The 21,136-nt window shown below is 41.8% G+C and overlaps 1 protein-coding gene across 3 annotated transcripts in view; it reads right to left on the bottom strand.

Moving 5' to 3' along the window:
- LHFPL2 (LHFPL tetraspan subfamily member 2) overlaps positions 1-21,136 on the bottom strand; it is a 165,812-nt gene that overhangs the window by 66,845 nt on the left and 77,831 nt on the right. For all 3 annotated transcript variants that reach the window (XM_060635486.3, XM_060635485.3, XM_060635487.3), the window contains one exon: positions 18,120-18,177. The gene's annotated coding sequence lies outside the window, so the exon portion shown is untranslated. The remainder of the gene's footprint in view (positions 1-18,119; positions 18,178-21,136) is intronic.

Genomic DNA, 21,136 nt, shown 5'->3' with positions numbered 1-21,136 from the left:
TTTCTCTACATTCTTTTTTCTATCAAAGAGGATTATTTGCATGTAGAACTAAATTTCCACTCTCTATGGAGTAAACTTTGAATAGAATGCCCCACAAATGGAATTGTGATAAGAAAGACATTTTCTCACACTAGGTATCCTGAGGCACTCCATTCACCAAACCCATTAGGAGGGGGAAAAATATCCCTACATGCATACACATACACACACACAAAGAGGAAGACAATATAGTAGAATATTTAAGGAGATGAACTCTACCCTAAGGAACCCATCCCCAGTTCCACCACTTTATCAGCTGTGTCACGTTGGGCAAATTCATCTCTGAGCCTCAGCTTCCCCATGTGTGAAATGGGGATAACAGGACCTACATTTCCTAGCACGGATGACGCATCTTGAGGCACGGTGTCCAGCAAATGGAAAGCTCTCAATAAACGGTTGCTTTTATCACGTGATTCTTACCTCAACTCCAGGACTCGCCTGTGCTTACTTAAGAACAACACAATGTGCAGTCACCTGCACTTATGACCAGAACTAGCCTCTTGTTCACCTTGCCACTTAGAGGTCACAGTCTGCATGTTCTGTTTATACCGATGAAGGGTTCCCTGATGACACAGTAGTTACCCAGAAATATCTATTTGTTTAGTTCTTTGCCTTTGCTGCTTCCAAACGTCTGTGGATTGATCTATGTGGATCCCAGAAATGTAATCGTTATTTGCTTGGCTAAAGAGGCTTCTCTCTCTGTTTGTTTTTACTAGAAGTCAGTCCTCTGAACCTGTGGTTTGCAAACTTTCTTTCTGAGCATGGAACACTATCAAACAGAATCTGACACACAACCCCAGTTGTGTATATGAAACAGATAAAAGCAGAGTCATGCTGCTGATAAAATCAGGGGTTGACAAGGGCCACCTTGCTGCCATGACCACCATCACCTCCAGGGAGCCCCTAGAATGCCCCTACATATACTGTAGCACTCTGTGGAAGACGCTCAGAAAAACACGGATCTAAACCACTCTTCTGATTTGGATCACAGGCCACGTGGCCTGAACTTGAGTCTCATGGGTGAGCTCCTGCGTTTCATCTCCTAGCTCCGTCAGGAACAACAAACTCGGAGACCCACAAAACCACGACCTCTTGTTTAACTAAACGTTCCAAACATGGCCGTGGTCTGTGCAGATACACAGATTCTTCTTGTCTTTGTTTTACTGACTGTACACTGAGTTACAGCAACTCCCCAGAAGAACTGCCTTAGGACTCCAGTGTGCACATGGCCGTGCCAGCCAGTAGGCACCATGTCTGGTATCGTTATTACTGGGTTCTGGAGGAGCCGTGTTCCACTTACAGTTTTTTGCACCCTCTAGCCCATGACATACAAACCAAGGTCAATCCAGTCTAGCAAGGACTCAAAAGAATGTTTGAAAAATCTTCAGTAAACATGCCACTCTCATGGTAAAATACATACCTGTAGAGTACTTATGAAGTACCACAACACGAAATGTTACAGGGACGAAAATATCAGGGAGAAATTCAGCGTAGGGGACTCAGAATGCCGAAGCAGCTGGAGAAAGTCATCACTTCAGAAAGCGCCAAGACCAGGAAGCAGGCCCCTCCTCCTCAGTTTAACTGCAGCTCAGCGGAAGCAAGACAGAGATTTAACTGTGGGAAGGCAAGAGGTAGAGGGAGACTTGCTCAGGGTGGTCTGAGGGAGACTGGCCAGGAGTGATGGGGCTGGAGCCAACCAACAAAAGATCCCAACCAATAGTGAGGGAAATATTTCCTCCACAGAAAAAGCCACTCCATCTCCCAAGGGGGCGGCTGGAAGACTCCCAGCCTGAGTCATTCGGAAACATATTTTACAAACCACTCCAGAGTATCCCGGGGGGGAATGATCAGGCCATGACGGAGGAAGAGGCTTCATGACCAAGTGGGTCTTTTCCAGCTCCAGCTCCCATGATTCCCAGAACCTTCTGCTTCTTCCCAACTCACTGTGGCCAACATGGCTATAGCATGACTGTCACAATCCTCCCATGTGAGCACGTTAAGGCCCGAGCCTAGCTACTGAGGTGGCTCTGCCTGAGGCCTCCCAGCTGCAGTAACGAGCCTCCAGTCCTGGCTACCATGTAAATCGCCCCACCTGGCCCCAGGGCACTAAAAAAATGGTGAATGATCCTAGAGGACTAGAGCTACCAGGCCCGGGGGCACTCAGCAATCAGGCCTCAGTGAGGGACACCTCCCGGGGCCTCTCACATTTCCACATCTCAGTGGGGCCTTCTGACATCTGCTAATCAGATTTGCTCCTAGGAGCCGGTAGTAATTAAACCTGCCGTATGGCTGGAACGCTGGCAAGGTCTCACATCCCCGCAGCTGGCCGGCGAGTGGAACAGATGGGCCGCATCCGAAGCTGTGTCTGCTTGAATCGAAATCATGAGGCTGAAAGAATGGGCCCTAAGTGACCCTGGTCACCTCAGAGATAGCTGTCAGACAGGCCTCGGGAACATGTCACTGACAGCAGGGGAGAAGGCTGTAAGTCCTCCATCAGTTCCTCTAACGTTCTTCCAGAGGCAGTGTTAGCACCACCCGCACTGGGTCACTCACGCCGGGCCTGGAGGCCATTCTCTGGTGCCATTAATCATGTGCCAAACACATTTTTTTCTTGTTAACTATTCACTCGACTCGGGTTTCTAGAAAATCCCTGTCCGTAAATTTCATTTGCAGCTAGGAAAGCCTCACAGAGAGAATCTGATTAGATAAACACCCACATTTTTTGTCTTGTTTCAGTTTTTACTTGGGTGCTACTGCTCACGTCACAGTATCTCTGTTAACGACTGCTGTGTAACAAAGCTTCTCAAAATTCAGTGGCTTAAAACAGGGATTTCTTATGTCCCACAATTCCACGTGTCGGCTAGGCAGCTCCCTCTGTTGGTTTTGTCCAGGCTCACTGCTCTCAGCTGGGTCAGCTAGGCTGGGACACCCACTAAGGCTTCATTCATACATCTGGTGGTTAATACTGCCTGCCGGATGGGGGCAGGTCTCCTCCACATGCCTCTCTCTCATCCTCATGTGGATGGACTAGCTTCCTTACATGGAAGTCCCAAGGCAGAGTCCCAAAAGGGCAAAAGCAGAAGCTGCCAGACCTCTCGAGGTCTAAGCTCTGGAACTCACATAATACTTGTGCTGCATCGATCACGCCAAGCGAGCCAGAAGGCCCGTCCAGGCTCAAGGAGTAGGGAAATAGGGCTGCAGTTCTGGATGAGAAGAGCAAAAAAGGATCTGTGACGGTTTCACATCTACCACATGTCCACATCTCCCCCAGTGTGTCAGAGTGACGTGAGTTCTGAGCAATGGTCACAGGCACTCTTACACCAAAGGGGTCTCGGGACAAACGCCAAATCCTATATCCCACCTTTGAAAGGCTGCTATGCACATTAGCAGGTTAATGTCTCTGAAAAGTGACACAATAAAAATAAATCCTGTTTCATAATGAAGTTTTTTTTTTTTTAAGTTTTTATTTATTTTGAGGGAGACAGAGACAGCCCAAGTGGGGGACGGGCAGGGAGAGAGAGAGAATCCCAAGCAGACTCCGCACTGCCAGAGCAGAGCCCAACACGGGGCTCAAACCCACAAACTGTGAGATCGTGACCTGAGCCAAAACCAAGAGTCACTTAACCGACTGAGCCACCCAGGTGCCCTTAAACAAGTAAGTTTAAAGAAACCAAAGAAGATTACTTTCCTGTAATGCAATTTTGGAAAGCTTGACCATGAATTCTGAATTTTTGGAATAGTTCTTGTTTCGCATGCTTTGCTCTTGATGACCGGTGAAACAAGCCAGAAATGTCACATCTTCTAATATGGAAGTGGTACACAGTACCGTGAGTACTGAGTTGGGGTTATAAAACTAAAAGTCATCACAGTTATCTGTTAGGTAATTAGAGGTGAGGAAACTTCCACTCAAAATCATCTTGATTAGCCGTAGAAAACCTTCCTAAAAGTTGTATGCACAAAGGTGTGGAGGCTTTTTCTTCACTTTTTGAGCATTGATATTAGTCTTGTTTCCTACAGAATGGACATGAACATTCACTATGACTAAATTTCACAAGTTCAAAAACTCAGTGAAAACAGCATAACCAATAGCAGAGCGGGAGGCCAAAGGCTATTCTTCCACAGAAGCTGATTAACCACTAATGAACAACTCTATCTCTTATCTGCCCATTGGTCACCAACCCGTATCCTCTCATAAATTTGTACCCTCCCGTACAAGTTTCTGTTCAACTAGAAAGAAAAAGCTCATTCATCCTCAAGACGTTCTCCACTGGCAGCTTTCAACAGTGATAATATGGAAAAAAATGATCCAGTGCTCTGGTCATGAGACCATAATGGTTCTAACAGTGAGTGAAGACTCACATGGGCCGGGCCAAGTCAAATCGCGGTTTAGAGCTGCTGAGACGCGCGCACTCAAAAGACCAGGAACGACAAGAGCAGTCTTCTCAAATTCAAGGACCAGACCCCCCGCACAGTCCCTGCACGTGGAGTGGAGTACAGTGCACAGTGAAGGCACACTGCAATGCTGGATACTACACATAAAACTAAAAAATATCCTATTTACCTTTGTATTTTCTCTTGTATTGGGGAGAGGGACTCACAAGGAGTAGAGAGAATAATCTATGCATCTGGCTACTGGAACAGTTTCTTAGAACTGATTATTCTTACATTCATTCACTAAAGGACAGTGATTCACCCAAAGATACACAGCTGTCAGGAGTCAGTTTACTACACTGGATTCAAGACATCTCCATCTTTCTTTCTTTGGCATTGAAAACTTTTAAGTCTTTATCTTCTGCTGTGAAATCATCGGGGAAAACATCTCCTGGAAGCCTGAATGCCGTTTCAAAGGATGGGATAAAAGTGGATCTACAGAGAAACAGGGGAATTCCATGGGAAAAAAAACACCCCATGAGTGATCAAAGAGGAAGCAGAAATTCCTACGGGAGAAAGAATCGTGAGCACACTGGTCAGCCTAAGAAATAAACAAGGTGACTGGCTGAGGGAGTTCTCTACAGCACAGCCACTGGGGGGGCCTTTTTGAGAGTGGATGAACTACACGCAATTTTGAATTTAAGCAGCAAGAGGTCAGCCCAAGGATCCGGTGAGACAGTAATGGACCAACTTCCTCTGGGATCCTAGAGATGTGTGTGGGAGTCAGTTTTAGCTCCTGCTCCCAATTCACCCTGAGAAACAGTCCCAGGACCTAGACACCATATCGAGTGGTCTTTCCCTCTACCAAGGTAGCTAGCTACTCCATTAGAACCAAAAGACAAAAATAACAACTCAAGGTATTCAGCTGCTTATTGTAATATGGGAGAAAACCCATGGCCAGCTTACAACTGGCTTCCCTTTCTCAACCCAACTGGTTTCCCTCTCATTCTAAGAGCAGATGCACTCCTGAAGCATGGCCAAAAGCACCACCACACTATTTCTAGGACACAACTAGGGCAGAGAAGGGAGGAAATTAGGAAAAAATAAGCACAAAGAATTCTATATTCTATTATGTACAGCTAGATATTTCCAGAAATGTAGAACACTTCGGCTTGTTGGGATGATAGAAAATACATGGCAAAAAGAGGCTAAGTAGTATATATACTTGTATAATAATGATTACCTGCATGAAGATTGTTGATTTCCCCTTCGACAAGGCACTCACAGGCCATACAGGATCACTGATCAGCCACTGAACACAAAATGTTGGTTGCACTACCAAAAAGGCTTCATCTGTGGAACTTTGAACCCCACACAGGTTGTAAAAGCTCCACTCATCACCCTAAGTTATTTCTATGATAGCAGGATGTTGGCTGGGAAAAAATGAAATGGACAGAAATGATTTGGCTGTAAATGCCATCTGCCTTCTGACAGTGTGGGAGAGACCGTGAAGGCAGTGGCAAGGCCCTTGGGACTTTGACCAGCTGACTTCTTCTGCCTGTATTTCCAGGCTCACTGATTTCTCACTCCGTCATGTACTGCACACAGCCCCAGCAACCACTCCCTGCTCCCTGACCACACACCATATTCCCAGCCCCCTTGCCTCTGTCCACACTCATCCCCGTTTGGATGCCATTCTCTGCCTTCATCCCTTAGTGAAACCTAGTCATCTATAAGGCCCAAGTCAAATGTCACAGCTCTGGGATGCCCTCTCCGAATGGCAGAATTAGTTGTTCCTTCCTCTGTCCCCAATATAATCAGTTCATCACTGAAGCAGTGACTTCTCTGCTTGTCTTCTCATGGCTGGATTGGGAACTCTTGAAGGACAGGGACACTCTCCTACTCTTCACTGCTTCACCATCACACAATAGATCCGAATGACTAGGTATCTGGTGGCTTCAAGATCTTATGCACTCATCCTCTAAATGACACTCAAGAACAGCCAGCAGGATATTAGACTGTATTTTCCATTTTAAGATGCGTCCTCAAGACTGCTGTGTAACAGAGAGGAATAAAAAAATAATAGAGAAGGGCTCTTTTTAAGGTGCACTAACGGCTTGGACGCCACCTTCTTTCCTTCCCCAGGAATTTCCCAAAGTAATGTAGATGGCTCTGTTCAGACTTGGCTGGCTACAGATTTCCGTCAGAATTTTGTTTTCTTCCAGATCTGAGTGCATGGAAAAAAAATCTTAATTTCCTTGTGGGCCTGGTTATAATTCTATAGGCTGATTAGCAATGAGTAAACTTCAGGCCTGTACAATCCAGTTGTTCCATTTGTTACTGTAATGGCTGTTCCGTGTATGTTACTGAGGCACGATATGTCATTTTAGGATCAACACCTAGACACCTCTCCAAGACTGATCCTACAATCTCTTCCCCGTTTCAGTTTCAATGGTATCAAATTCTCATTATTTTAAATTCACTTCAACATCTACCAGAAACTGATGTAATTTACACTCTACTAGCAGTCTCTGTATGTGCTTTGTTTCTGACCACCTGAGATGTCCCCCTCAAGTGAACTTATCTATCAATGTTAAAAATACTAAAGCAGGGGCGCCTGGGTGGCTCAGTCGGTTGAGCATCCGACTTCGGGTCAGGTCATGATCTCACGGTCTGTGGGTTTGAGCCCCGTGTCGGGCTCTGTGCTGACAGCTCAGAGCCTGGAGTCTGCTTCGATCCTGTGTCTCCCTCTCTCTCTCTGCCTCTCCCCCACTCTCACTTTGTCTCACTCTGTCTCTCAAAAATAATGTAAAAAAAATTGAAAAAAAAATTTTTTAAATACTAAAGCAGTATACTCAGTAGGCACCATCAGTGCCCCGTGTTTATCCCTCAGCTCCCTGTTCCCACATGTGCTTACAGCAAGCACCCATGATAACCACCCAAGCACAGAGCAGGCTTTAACTGCTGGCCTCAAGAGCAGTCAGCGATGGATGTGAGATGGAGATGGCCAGTCCCAGCTGGCTGGCCCCTCCGATGGTCTGGTTCTGAAGAATGCCTCCTAGAATTCACCAGGGATTCAGCCCCAGGTGCCCACAGCAGTATCTTGTTCAAGGTCATCCCTTTATTGCCCTTCGTCTCCTCCCTAGTTCACATACCTATTCCCTTAATGATGCTTTCCAGGATTACCTCCCTAACAACCTTGAATCCTGTCACAGAATCTGGTCTGGGGGAAGTCAATCTAAAAAAAAAATACCAACACTGAAGCAACCTGATACCAATAAAGGAAGGCAGACCACAGGGACACCCCACCTTCAAGTATAGTAAATATTCACAGTAAATAAAACACTGTCATGGCATATTTATGCTGAAGAACCTTTCCGTGTCATAGTCATAATGAGCCTGACAGCCTCAGAAAGCGACGAGAGCGATCTTAAATCTCTGGGAATTAGTGTGTTATATGTGTTCTAAAAACGGATTGGATTTCAGTGGCTGTTTCCAACTTGCATGGCATTAAATTTCCTTTTATTCTTCCCGACACCATATTTCCAATAAGCCCTGAAAAAACACACCCCTGGGGAAGGATATTTTGCTATCTTAATAAAGTCTTTCAATCCTTAGGAGACAATTCACCATATTTCATTCTCAAAAATATTAATTTTACTCCTCCAAAGAATCTTATGAAAATATTTGTATTTCTTGCCTGAGTTCCCTGGGAGGTGAAGTTGAAAAGCTAGCTAATACAGGATAATTCCAATATTACAAAAAAAAATACATATTGCAATATGGAAATACTTAATAACCAAAAAAAAATGTCAAGCCCTCAAATCAAAAGCCTTTTGGCTGGAAAGTAATGTCCAGGGGCTCTCATTTGACTAATATGTATTACACATTATGTGAGGCATACTTTGCTTTAAAACAAATAAGTAGGTACAGAATTCAAGTTTCTACAAAAGGTAAATTCATGGATAAGGATTCACTTTACATTAAAAATTCACAAATATTCCATTAAAATACCATGCCTTGCAAAATACCAATTTTATTGTAGAGAAGCCTGATTTATTTTTATTTTAAATAATATATAAAATAATATTTAAAATATACATTTACCTTTTAAGACCATATCTAATTGGAAAACCACACATTCACTGCTTCTAGGAGTCCAGCCTGGACCAGGGGCAGGAAAAAGAGGGGTGCAGATGAAGCATTATGAAGGAGATAGAACAGACAGGTCTTCATAGAACCCATGGGATGTGGGCAATGAGGGAAAGAGGGATCTCAAGATGCTGCCCAGGTGTCTGGTTTGGTGGATGGACTGGAGGTCTTTAGTAGGAGCGAGAATTCAGGCCACAGAGCCAGTCAGAGAGAAGGAATAGGGTCATTTTGGGGCATGACGTATTGTAAATGCCAGTGGGACACCAAGGGCAGATCTACCGTGAGTAGGTGGCTATACGGGCCTGCAGCCTGGAGCAGTTATTTGGTCTGGGGAGGTCTGGCCCATGAGTGGCAGCTGAAGTCATGGGGTGGGCTACGTAATTTGGAGAATGCAAGGAGAAGAAGGAAAGAAGTGGGGAGAGGACTTCCTGGAAACAATGATAAGGAAGAGGTAAAGGAAGTCAGCCAAGCGGTCTGAGAAGAAATGCTGGAGGAAAGCAGGTACAAATCACTTCATGGGTCGGTGAATACTATAAGCCAGCATTTTGTGTTTATTGTTATTATTCTGTCAACATGAGCTACACCACATGTACCCTGGACAGGCAGAGGGGAAGGAGAAGTTCCAGGGTAGGAGGCAGGGTGATGACTGGAGTGCCCACAAGGCACTGGTGCTCACTGGCTAGAGCTTACTTTCCAGATGCTAACAGTCACAACCAAGTACTCACACGAGAACCTCCAGGTATGTTCTCTTCAACAATTCCACACCTGATTTTACCTCAAATACAGGACAATTTTGTATGCAATTAACCATAACTGAGAAGACAGTATGTGCAAAGTTATGCATCTCAATAAACCTTTCTAGGAAAATGGGTCAACATCATAAACATCACAAGTCACAAATGACAATTTCACCTGAAAAGAAGGACATAATCACAAAAAAGAAAATACAAGCAGGTACTGTGTTCATGAAAAACATCCAACTTCATTAGTAATAAAAACGGTAAAAATTAAAATGAGGTGCCATTCTTACTTTCTAAACTGGCAACAATTTGGGTCCTTAGGGATCCTTACAGTGGGCTTAAAACAAGCACTGTCTTTTACTGCCACTGACAACTTTCTGGAACATATTTTTAAAACTGAACAAATGTCTATAAAAGGGCATTCAAGGTTTATATTCAAGGATTTTAAAAACCAAGAAAACCTAAATATTAAAAAGAAAAGGTTACAATGATTTAAATATATACCACAGATACAATATTCAACCAGTGAAATGCTTTCTTTTAACAAGAAACTTCTAATAATACAAGGAAATGAATATAACATCATATTAAACAAAAAAGTAACTGACTGCAAAGTTGTATACAGAGTAAGCACTCAACTATGTAAAGAAAAGAACATACAAAAAGCGATGTGATGCGCCTGGGTGGCTCAGTCAGTTAAGCATCCTTGATCATGATCTCACAGTTCAAGCCCCACAGTGGGCTCTGTGCTGACAACGCAGAGCCTGCTTAGGATTCTCTCTCTGCCTCTCCCTCCACTCCTCTCTCAAAATAAATAAATAAACTTCAAAAAAAAAAAATGTACAAAAAGAGACACTCTTAGGAGCCTGGCCAGTAGATTGGAAGTGGTGACTTCCAAGGAGACTGATTTTTTTCTCCTGCATGTGTACACTTTCCTGTATTAACCTGGATTATTTTGATAATTGGTAGAAAACACAGATACACATCTTTCGGCAATTCTAGTCCGGCAATAATAGTTAGCACGTAAGGGTTGCTGCTTGGCTTCAAAAGTATACAAGGCACTAGGAAAGACTGAGGTGTGACCTTTGGGCAGCTGAAGAACTACCTTTGCTTTGAGATGTGCAGATAATATAAATATGCAAGCATAAAACATATAATATCACAGCAGCTAAACAAAAATACAATTCCTGGAGGTCTGCCCAAGTGACCTTCTCTATAACTACCCTTATACCAAAATGCCTGACGGTTACCAGAATGTACCTGGTGCAGGGTGTAAATGGTCAAGAAGATGGGTACTCTGACAATAAACATTGATGGGAAGTCCATGAAAGCAGCTGACCACCATGCTAGGCCGGCTGTGTCTTGCCAGTCCACAGCTAGTCCATGAATAGGAGAAAAATGGATTGAACTTCAACTGAAACAGGGATGCATTTTGGGAATGAAGCAGGAAGAGAGAACTGTGGTGATGAGGTAACCAGAGTGGAACCAGCTCTCTCAGATTAGTCACACTAGATTTCTAAAGTGAATTCTCATATTTGCCTTCATTACATGAAAGAGATGACCTAAGCTGTGAGTTAATGACAGGAAGAGCTCATTTCCTAACACAACTTGGCCGCACATACATATTAATTTGGATCAGAATCAGGTACACTTCTAAGTTCATCTGAGCTTGCCAATTAGCTCTTAAGAGTTTTTCACAGGCTGTTCTGGGCCGGTAACAGAAGACACAGAGACTAGGGGTCAATCCCATCTTTACAGGTTGCCTGGCACCCTAACTCTAGATATGTGATGAGTGGCTAGCCTGTGGTTCAGAGAAGGCTGGTGTCTTAAAAGACAGTATCGATGTATGACTGGCACTTCCTGTAGGCATGAGAGCACAAGGAAAGGAAATGATTACAAAAACTTTATTTTGGCTTTTGAATTAATCCAAAAGGGAATGTAGATTAAATCAATATTTAATTCAAAAGAAGCCAGTTTCTGTTAGGAAATCATGATGAAATTTCAAAGAGCAGAGAGGGTGTTTATGGGGGCAGGATCTCAGAACTTCACAGCTACTACTGCCTTCTTTAGTGGTCAGCAGGGGTTGCTGTGGTTTGACAGGGGAAATGATAAAAATATATACAGCTATGACTTACCTACGTTAACAAGCTTCATGTAAAAGCACACATATATTTTGCAGTAACAGTGAAGGAGACACCTCTAGACCATCGCAGTATATATTCATTCAGATGAGGTGAGTTCAACCCTTTCCTTTCAAGGAGAAATTTACAAAATGGATCATTAAGGTGAAAAAGCTTTCTACTTAAGGATCATGGCATTTCTTTATGTAGCTGGAATGATAAGAGGACTACCAGTTGGAACCAAATCTACTTGATGGAGGAGATTTTTAGAGCCTCTTTCACAGACTTTAGCATTTGATCACAACAAAACTACCTGTTTGTTGATGTGAGATCCAGAACATCCTTGTGGACTTATCCCATCAGATGGAGGACCTGGATTCTCCATGGAATAATCCACCAGACAGATGACCAGAATTCACAAGAAGATGGACGCTCTTGCCACATCAGCACCGAGAAGAGTTCCTTTCCACACAGGGAAGCATTAACCCCCTGCTTCACCTAATCCCCCTCAACAGGTGACTTTTTCTACTTTTTCTCCTTTTCTCTGAAAAGTAGAAGGGAGGCCAGTACACCAGAATACTCTTCCTATCTATTCCTTGGACTTAAAGCTTATTTATGATAACTCTCCTATCCAGAGAGCCACCCCAGCTCCTATCCAAAGATAACCAGATAGATACCCACCCCCTGGGACAGCGCTCCATTCAGTTTAGCTGCAGCCTCTCCCACCTGACCCTCTGAAGCCTCGCTTTCCACCCTCATTGTTTCTTGCCAGTGACCCCTTCCTACCTGGTTTCCCAGCCTCTGTCCAATCTGCTAAGCTGGTGCCTTCCTAATGTCTAACCTCACTTCCCTGCTTAAAAGTACCTTTGTGGCTTCCTAAATTATAAGTGGGTCAAAATGCCACAACCCCTTATAAATTGGAAGTTATATGTCAGCCCACATTCACTCCTCCATTTGCCCGACATTTATCGAGCACATAACCTATAACAGACATTAGGCTGGGCAGCCCATAATGTGCTTGAAGTAGAGATTTCTTCAGAGAATGTTACAGACCTAGCTCTATGGTCTAACCACAGACATTTACCTCCCATCCATCAACCGATATTCACCAAGCACCTACTATGCATTAGACAACGTACCGGGCACTGAAGATATAATAAAATACTCACACCAGCCCTCAAAAGTTCACAGTCTACCAAGGAAAGCAACTTTTCACTCTGTCCTTGCTGAGAAGAATCCTCAGGACTCTCTTGTCAAACAGGCACAGGTCTAGCCAAAACGTATCAGAAAAAAGGCAAGCCGTCAACATTCACGTAACAAAATTTTCAGTCTTCAATATATTTTCAGTCATTTTCAGTCTTCAATATATCTAATTATTTTGATTTGCTTTTTTTGAAATCTTGAAAATCACAATCTTGGGGCGCCTGGGTGGCTCAGTCGGTTAAGCGTCCGACTTCAGCTCAGGTCACGATCTCGCGGTCCGTGAGTTCGAGCCCCGCGTCGGGCTCTGGGCTGATGGCCCAGAGCCTGGAGCCTGCTTCTGATTCTGTGTCTCCCTCTCTCTCTGCCCCTCCCCCGTTCATACTCTGTCTCTCTGTCTCAAAAATAAATAAACGTTAAAAAAAAAATTAAAAAAAAAAAAAAGAAAGATCACAATCTTATTTCTACTTTGTTTTATCATTTACCATTTATTTAGTCTAATTTATCCTCAGTAAAGGAAGAAAGCTATTTCATCCTCTCCTGTAAAGTGCTTCCAAACTACCGGTGGAAATGAATTCTATACTCTACCACTGGAACTTAAAAGTCTCAGTGTCACAACAGTTAAATTCTATGCAAGGAAAAGCCACTCTTTGGTGGCTAGAGGTTCATTATAAAATGTATAATGGCTTCTATTTAATACAGAAATATCAATCCTGCTTAATTCCTGGGTGGAACAGCATTGGAAAGCAAACCTTCTCATTCATTCACTCCGCCTGGAAAAGTATGAGGATGGCAATGTATTTGCCATGTTTATCACACAAAGGAATGTGCTGTCACAGATCAAGTACACACAATGCAAGATTTAGACACAGGAAGTGGCTGGTGTTTGTTGACACCAACTACACAGGAGCAGAATCAGAGAGAGCTCAGGAAACCTCACCACCATCACCTTGTGAGCCAGCCATCATGATTCTGAGTCAAACACTCTTCCCCCACCTCTTAGAATACACTTAAGTGTCACCCAGGGCATGAATGAGAAGGAAACACACTGATAACCCTGCTTACATTACCTTCTCATGTTTCATACAGACACTGGTGACAACTAAGCATGTAGCCAGCAATCACTCCCTTGAAAATGTATCTCTGTATTTCTGGTGCCACAGTAAGAAGAGAATGCTCATTCACGTAGGTGGTTAAAAGTCATTTTTCTCGTGGATGACGGTTCCTAAACTGATCTCTCTTGGGCATATCAAAATGTGACCCTGGGAACATGATACCTGCATCAAATGTCAAAGTTAACAATCATCAAAGAAGCAGAACTTTCAGCTGAAAAGCAGTGTTTGGGTTCCTATCCTGGTGGAACAGTGGTGAGTACCTCCCTTGGCACATTTCCTAAGAAAGCGAGGGGAAAGGTCTACAGCAAAGACATCAGAATTGAGCCTTGGGCTGTATAACATAAGGTTCAGGCAACACATCAGAGATGTGCCTTTTCTTTTCTTTTTTTTTCCAACTTTGAATATTTAAAAATATCCCTCTTAACTGCAGACTGTGAACTTTAAAAGAATTAAAAAAAAAAAAAAACAACACTTTCATACTCCTCACAACCTACTGGAAAAAAACTATTTTATTTAATAAATTAGAAATTACCCTGTTCTTGGGGCACCTGGGTGGCTCAGTCTGTTAAGTATCCGACTCTTGATTTCTGCTCAGGTCATGATCTCGCAGTTCATGAGATCCAGCTCAGCGTATGGCTCTGTGTTGATAGAGCAGGGCCTGTTTAGGATTCTCTCTCCCTCTCTCTCTGTCCCTACCCCGCACTCACTCACTCTTTCTCTCTCTCTCTCTCTCAAAATAAATAAACTTAAAAAAAAAAAAAATTACCCTGTTCTTTCAAGGATCTTCTAGAGTATTGTTGTCCAATGGTAGTATTATGTGAGCCATGTATAGCATTTAAAAATTTTAGTAAAGGAGCACCTGGGTTGCTCAGTTGGTTGAGCATCTGACTTGAGCTCAGATCATGATCTCAGGGTTCATGAGTTCAAGCCCCATGCTGGGCTGTGGGCTGACAGCACAGAGCCTGCTTTGAATTCTCTGTATCCCTCTTTCTCTGCCACTCCCCCACTCATGCTATCTCTCAAAAATAAATAAACATTAAATATTTTTTTTTAATTTTAGTAGAAACATTTAAAAAGAAGAAATTGATTTTAATAATGTATTTAATTCTACATATCCAAAACATTATCATTTCAACACATAATCAATGCAAAAAATATTAAAAATATTTTACATCCTTTTTCCTTAACACTAACACTTCAAAATCTGCTGTGTATTTTGCACTTAAAGCACATCTCAATTCAGGTACTAAGTTTTCAGCAGAAATACTTGATCTGATTAAACTATGTAAAATGTACAGATGAAAAAATAAATCTGCATGCCCGAATTATCCCAAACATACTTAAAAGTTTTCCAACAACTTAATTAACCATCAGTTCTAAATTTTCAATGAACTAAGATGAAATAAAATCAAAAATTCCATGCCTCAGTCGCACTAGCCATAATTCAAGTGCTCAAGAGAATGGCTACCATAACAGGCAGTGCAAACCTAGAGCTTTCACTTTGCTCTTTGGTCAATTCCATCAAGAACTCCCCCAGATGGGGAAAGATTCATTCACTCGTGAACAGAAAAGTGAAGAAGACTAGCACACTTCTGATGAGGGAGTCCCACACTGCAGGATAAGATCACTCTCAGTTTATTCAGGAAAAAGATGATCCTTCCTGGTCTAAATAACATAAGATGATATAAAAGGCAGCTCCTTAAGTCAAAGTTCAAACTCACGAGATGTGGAAACCACGCAAATGTTTTCGAGTCAGATTGTCCGCCTCCCTTCTTGTGTCCTGGCGAATTTATGAGCATATTTATTGAGATTCACTAGGTGCTAGTTCCATATGCCTCACTCTACACAGAGTACATCATTTAATCTTGCAGCAATCCTGTGAGACAGGTGAGAGCCAGAGAGGGTGTTAATGACTTGTTCAAGGTCATACACCTAATTATAAGGTGTAGAGCTGGGAATCAAGCCCAGAAAGCCTGACTAGATTTTTTTTAAAGCCTGCCTGCTAGAAACCTTCTAATACCAACCAACACCCTAAATTCACACTTTTCAAAGATTTCTCACAATTCTCACAGAGTAGGCAGGGCAGAACAGAGGAAGTATAACTTGCGTCTCTACCAGTGAGGCAAGGAGGTACATGGCAGAGCAGTTCCTCCATCCCGTGTCCGGAGTTCCTTCCAAGGTTCCTGATGTCAGGAAGCCAGGTGGGGGATACTTGTTGCCTGCTCTTATACCACACACAGCCTATCTTTGCCTCTCTGAATCTTCCAAACCACTCTGGGAGGAAGGGATATCCACACATAAAGAGATGGGAGATCCATCGGGTAAAGGAACATGCCTTAGGTCACACAGCCAACTGGCACCACATTTGGGGTCCCAACCTGGGTTTGTGTCCAGCAAAGATGGAGCCTCAGCCTAGGACCGCCTGATGATGAGGCTCTCCCCAGACCACAATGACTCTTTGCTCAAGAGAAACCTTTCACCAAGTGGATATAATGTGAGTAGTCACATTGCCCTGTAATTCACATGCTGTTACTTCAGGAAGGCTACTGTTATGTCTGACTTCATAAAGTTTTATTGTATTTGTATGGGATGAATTCACAATTAAAAAAAAAAAAGAGACACAGAAGGTGAGTGTTATCTGGCTAAATCTTCAGAAAGGGGGATTTCAAGGGTGAACATGACTTAGCTTCTGAAAGCACTGGCAGAATGGAATTGGTTTTTCCCCAGAGCTGGATTAAACAGGCCATCCTGGCAGTGATCTAGGGCGACAACCCACAATGGGGGGCTAAATCACCACTGGACTACATGGGAAATATGGAGCCACTTAACTCAGGGGTTCACATGTGACTCTCCTCATATAATGGACAAAATGACAATTGGACCTGTTTCCACTCAAATAGACAGTGCCTGGGAGGGGAAATAAACACACTCCTCACTGGCACAGACCCGTCTCTGTTGAGAACATTTCCCCTCAAAGAACTGTGTGAGTGAAAACAGGCCTCACTACCAACCCCAATATCACCTGGCTGACAGCATCTAAAAGTCTGGACCTGAACAATACATGGTAGAGTGTTATTATTAACCAAATTTTAAACAGGCTTCTGAAAATCACATGTTCAGAAAATCACATGTAATAAATCCCTTATTTTCAACACAGAGGAAAAGATATATATTTTTATTAAAAGTCTTTATTAATAGAAAATCAGTTTCACCTATTCCCAGTAAATAAATATGGGACAGATATTTAAAGATTATCAGTTTGGTAAGGTGCCAATGATTAACCTTCACAGGACACCCACCCATCTTGGGTCAGCCCTAGCTTTCCCATGAGAACTTTGCTCAAATAATTTCATAATTCACAAGTGTTTACAGTTCCCATTAAAAAAAAAAAAAAAAAAAAGACAACCCAAGCTTCCTAATCTAACCCAAGCAGTAGTAACTGTTAGAACAATTCAATAACATTTGAGAAATCAACAGTTCAATTCATGATATAAGAGCGATTTTTCCTTCCCCAGAATCTGTAACCTAAAAAAAAAAACCACCTTTCCACAAATGAGATGGTGTCTGTGAATGTATTCTATGGACTCCCTGCATATGGCAGACCCTCCCAGATGGGGTGTCAATGGGTCCCACATCCAAACCACATCCTGGCTCCCTTGGCATGAGCCACATCCTCAAGTTCATAACAAGGTCCTTAGAGGACCAGGTTGAATACCGTCTCCCTTTAAGAAGCAGAGGTGGATCAAAGTCTTTTAACATAATTATGTAATTGATTTTCCTGAATGCATACTGTAGGAGATTACTTAACCCCTGGTAACTATTACTAATATTTTCTAAAAGTAACTTTTATAAACCAGAATCCATAGACTTAAGCACAAGTCACCTATTAGTCAACTGTTTTCAACTTTTATTTAGGCGGTTCCCCTACCAGAGCTGTCATCAAGTAAAAAAAATTGGGTAATTTGAATTGGTCATCTCTACTTCCCATTTCACAGAGAAATGGTAATAACAACTGGTAACGTGGCCCACAGAAAACTCAAAAGGAAAGACAACTGAAAGTCACCTGAGCCCATCATAAAGAATTCTGAAATTTGTTTATGAATAGTGACAGAACAAAGGTGTCAGAATGGAAACATGGAAATTATAGCATTAAATTTAATACCATTTTGAAACTTTACAGGGTCTTTTATAACATTTGTGTCTATTCATCCAAGAGGTATCTCTAACAACAACAAAAACATAAAACAAACAAAAACTAGTGTTTACCATTCAAGTCCACAAGTGTGACACACTGAACCTGTTTCAAGAAGTAATTTGCTATCCAGCTGGAAAGTATATCCAAGGAATCATCATAATAAGGGTATCTGATTTCAACCACTTACCTATTATATCTGTAGGAATGCTGGTAAGTCTCAATGATCAACTTCAGAAAAATGCCACCTGGAGAAACAAAGTGAAAAAACTTAGATTTTTTTTTTAAACATGAATAAGATTTAGCATACAATTTTACGTCTCACTAAAATATGTGATGTTTTAAATACTGGCCCCCAGGCAGGAGACAGTTCAACCTGCATTAGAACACAGTCACCCATTCTTGGAAACACTGATGACTAACACAAGGTCCAAACCAGAACAAATGAGAACAGTGGGGAAGGTACAGCCCATGAATATGGACCTTACTGCATCCTTTCTTTTCCCCTCACAAGGACATCAATTTGAAGGTACTGCATCCTTGAGGGCACTTTATGAACAGCCATAAAAGGTTCAAATAATTCTGAAACAAATTAAGGAATGAAATATAAAATTGTGAATGAGGAAACTACCCTGGAAGTATTCTATATCCTTTTCAGTTACTCTGTTAACTTTTTCTAAAAGGCAAACTCACAAGGATGTCCAAAACTGGAGAAAGGGAAAAATGGTCATTACAACTCTAACACAGTAAATAAAGGAGTCAAGAAATAAGAATGTCTTCAGTGATTAGTTTATTTAGAAATCAAGTATTCCTTTTGGTGTTCTCAAAGTCTTGTGGTAACCCTAGAAAATTATAAGCCTATTAATATATTCACAAAGAATCCAAAAATATCTATTCAGCAAGGCTTTGAAATATTAAATATCAATGAAACAAATTTCTAATGTAAAATATCAGTTATCATTTGGTCATTTTACATGATCAGTTACATCATGCTGACATTATGTATCATATGTTGATATGTAAGATCAGCACAATGTGACATCAGATTATAACCTGTCCAGACAGGCAGTATTTCCATTGACAGATGAAAAAACTAACAATGAAAGAAACACAGAAACTTCGCCAGCATCACATACACCCAGGGTTTCCAAACTGCAATCCTTTCATCCTACTGTGCAGCCCCTTGAAAACATCTTCTACCCTAACACTTGCTAATCTACTCACTACCTCCCCAGACAGAAACCTGACATTCCGTAACACAAACACTCTGGAAAAGAAACCAACTAGCAGATAAAATGAACTTGTGCTTTTGGTATGCTTAAAAATAATTTCTTCACTTCAAAATGGTTAGCCTAATCATGCTATTTAGGGACTGTAATGTAACACTGTATAGCAGTAAACATTTAGAAATAAAGGGTTTAGAGTTCAAGAAATGGTAAGTACACAAACAGGATAAGACAGATGAAACAAAATATTTGAGAGCCTCAATTCTATTGATAAACAGAAAAGCAGGAAAAATCTTCATGTCCATTTTCTATCATCAAACTTTCAAATATCCCATCATCAAATTTTGATAATGGAGTGTATAATATCAGGCTAAAATTTTCCACATTTATACCCAGATAACTAGTTTCACAGTAGCAGCATCAGTATTAATCTAAACGGGACCTGAGGTTGAAAAGCCAGCAAGCGGCTCAAAGGCCCCTCCATCTACATCCATCATTTTAGTTCAATAACAAATTCGAAGATAGTGAACAATGGTCATTAGGTTCCACTTTATAAAACATAAATACACAGAAGAATTCTAAACTCACAAGGTCTTTGTTATAATAGCTTAGGGGAGTTATGATTTTTTTAAATGGTTCTTTATAAGTTAATTACTAGCTAAATTCCAAGCATTTCCCACAATTTAATTTCACCCCTTCAGGGAAAGTCACAGGAAGTCATGATCAGTATTTTTATCTGAAAACTGCTTCTGTGAAATAAGCCGCTAAGATTATTACAAATGGGTCTGTTGTGATGGAGCTCTTGATCAACATTTCATTACCCCTCAAAGCTGAATCAGCACAGTTCAAAATCAAAGATAACATTTAAAAAATCTTTTGTTCGATACAACACAAGGAAAACTCTAGACAGTTAGGACAGATCTCCAGCCTCTAACAGTAATAGAGAAGGCAGGGTCATATCCTGACTCCCACCTAAAGCTTTCCAAACTCACACTGCCAGTAAAACACATTTCCTAGAATAAATAAATTTGGTCTGAAGCTCTGAAGAAAAACGCATTTGAGAATAAGTTTTCAGTATCACGATTAACCTTTTCTGACAACAAAGTCCTATCTTGTAAAATCACCAAAATGACAAGATAACATGTGACAATGGGGCATTATGTTATTTTTATTTTCTAAAAATGTTATTTTAAAACTTCGGTAGACTAACAATATACTAAGTCATAGAGCCCTCAAAAGTTCACAAAAAAAATAATTACTGTATGAGGCATGAACTTTCAGGCACTGTTGTACGTCCTGGGTGGGAATTAACTCACTTCCCACAAAAACCCTGAAGTAGGTACTAATATTATCCCACTTTAAAGACGAAGAAGCAGGCACAGAGAAGTTTAAAGAACTCTCTGAAAGTTACACGGCTTGTAAGAAGTGAAGATTCAAGTCTGTGCAAAGGAAAACACTTACTCCTAACAGCTGAATTATACAGGCAGGGCAAAATAAATTTAGCCCATTTTAAATTTGAGGGAAATGAAACTCTGAGGAATAAAGGCTGACTTCCCCCCAAACCACACCTCCAGTCAGCAACAGGGTCAAGAAGAGAACCCAGGGCATCCAACTCCAGCGTCAGCGCTATTTTTTTTTTTTTTTTATTTGCTTGTTTTTGTTTTAAATTCTGTTAATCAACATGTAACTCAGGGCACCTGGGTGGCTCAGTCGGTTAAGCGTCTGACTTGGGCTCAGGTCATGATCTCACAGTGTGCAAGTTCGAGCCGTGCATCGGGCTCTGTGCTGACAGCTCGGAGCCTGGAGCCTGACTCAGAGTCTGTGTCTCCCTCTCTCTCTACCCTCCCCTACTCATATTCTGTCACTTTCTCTCTCTCAAAAATAAATAAACGTTAACAAAACAAAACAAAAACATGTAACTCAATGAAGACAGCGTGTTCTGCCTTTAATCTCGGAGAAGACACTTCAAGGTCCTCCCAAG

Source organism: Panthera onca, chromosome A1, assembly GCF_046562875.1.
Source record: "Panthera onca isolate mPanOnc1 chromosome A1, mPanOnc1 haplotype 2, whole genome shotgun sequence".
NCBI classification, from domain to species: Eukaryota; Metazoa; Chordata; class Mammalia; order Carnivora; family Felidae; genus Panthera; species Panthera onca.
This window is presented reverse-complemented; position numbering and strand designations above follow the sequence as displayed.